Genomic DNA, 1,931 nt, shown 5'->3' on the forward strand with positions numbered 1-1,931 from the left:
TCCTCCTCCTCCATCACTTACTGTTCCACAACCGGTCCCTTCGTCACCCTGATGTTCCCACAATAATTCCTGTACTAAAAAAAGAGTCCAGTTATCCCTCAGAATAACCGAGCTGCTCTCCCCCCAATCATCAGCACACGTTTTGAAAGGTCCACACCTTAGACTGTTCTTTCTGCTGACCATGAGGCTGACACAAACCGCTGTGAGAACAGCTCTCAACTCAAAGGGTTCTCAAAGGGTCCAAACAAAAATAGAGTTCTGGCGGACGACCTGGGGGCAGCCAGAGCCGACCAGGTGTTCCGGAGGCCGGCGGGGGAGACCACTGACAACCACCTCTGAAGAACCCTCGAGAACACTGAGAACCTCCTCTGAAGCACACTGGGGAACACTGGGGCTCTCTGGAGACCTTTGAGAACCTCCAACAACCACAGAGGTAGCTCAGGGTAACATGAGCCACTCTGACTAGAAGCTTTGTCACAAAGGAAAGTTTTAAGATTAGTCTTAAAAGTAGACGGGGTGTCTGCCTCACGGACCAAAACTGGGAGTTGGTTCCACAGGAGAGGAGCCTGATAGCTAAATGTAACCCACGTGACCGCCACGCCCCAACCACCTTCCCTTTAAGCCGTCCCTTTAACAGCTGGGAACCTCATGTGTATTTCCGGGTTTTCCACTGTGCTGCTGCTCACTGTTGGTTGTGGCGTCGGTTGTTAACAAAACGATCTCAAATCTCCAAATCGACTCATCGCTGAACAAATTCATTCCTAAAATTCGAGGATCTGCGGTGAGTTAAGTACCATCTGAACTTAACGTTGTATCAGCCATACTAGCGCCGCTAATATATCCGCCGTAATACTCACCAGGTTGGGCTTTGTTGATGCCTGATTTACCTTCTGATGAGAACAAGTAACATCCACTTCCTCAGACAATCCGTTACTCGACGGTGAGTAAATATTCATCCATATATGATGGGGCGTTATTTCCGCTGTGTGCCGCCAGTTAGAATTAGCTACCAACTCGACAATCAGTTGCTTGCATGAGTTCAGTGAATTTACTAATTACTTACTTAATAAAAAGTCACACTGTTAAAGCCGAATTGAAGGCCACACCTTTAATATTTAAAGGCTTCCCTTTCAACTTTAGATTTGATTATTTTTCATGATTTATTTGGTTATTGTTGTATTCCATGCTGGTGCATCTATGAAGTCTGGTACCTAATATGATTTCGTTTGTAGCTACTTTGATCAATCACATTCTTAAAGTTGATTGATTTGATTTATTATTAGCTGTTTATAGCGACTGCTAATTACCTTGAGATATTTTGAACTTGAATTACGAAGTGCACTTTTCTTTTTAAAAGGACTTTTTTTTTTCCCCTTTCCCTTATTTTTATAAAGTATGAAGTGGTTGTCAATACATAGCAGTATGTATTTGGTTTTTCCCCATTTAGCATATATAAATATAACATTTATATATGAAATTAATGTATGTTTTCTGGCCTTTTAGGTCAGGTTTTTTTTTTCCTCCCCCTTCAACGGAGGATGGCGAGCTACCCACACACCACCTGGTGGTAGGAAAAGAGACACTTTCCACACATGAAACAAAATAAACTCTAAGGGAGTATCTAAAAGGAAAGAACAATTCTCCCGTTGCTCTTGGACTTGTGAACTACATTTAGTTTTGAAGTATTATTATTTTTTTTCGATTGGGTTGGGTTTTTCCCCCGTCTTTGTTTCTTTTGAACAATTTACTTTTTGTTTAGTTTTTGTTAGTAGTATTATTATTATTATTATTATTATTATTATTATTATTATTATTATTATTATTGTCATTATTATTATCATTATTATTTCTACTGCAATAAATAGCAATACAAACAAAGCTCTTTGCATCAGTTGCATCAATTATCCACCCAATCACGACTCCATGCCGTA

The 1,931-nt window shown here is 40.5% G+C and overlaps 1 long non-coding RNA gene across 1 annotated transcript; it reads left to right on the forward strand.

The window, feature by feature from the left end:
- Window positions 1-581: 581 nt before the first annotated feature.
- On the forward strand, window positions 582-1,607 carry LOC118558800. Its single transcript, XR_004928479.1, has 2 exons — window positions 582-940; window positions 1,504-1,607. It is a non-coding gene; the product is annotated as an uncharacterized LOC118558800 (long non-coding RNA).
- Window positions 1,608-1,931: the final 324 nt, after the last annotated feature.

The sequence above is a fragment of the Fundulus heteroclitus genome, unplaced genomic scaffold (genome assembly GCF_011125445.2).
Source record: "Fundulus heteroclitus isolate FHET01 unplaced genomic scaffold, MU-UCD_Fhet_4.1 scaffold_159, whole genome shotgun sequence".
In the NCBI taxonomy this organism is placed as follows: domain Eukaryota; kingdom Metazoa; phylum Chordata; class Actinopteri; order Cyprinodontiformes; family Fundulidae; genus Fundulus; species Fundulus heteroclitus.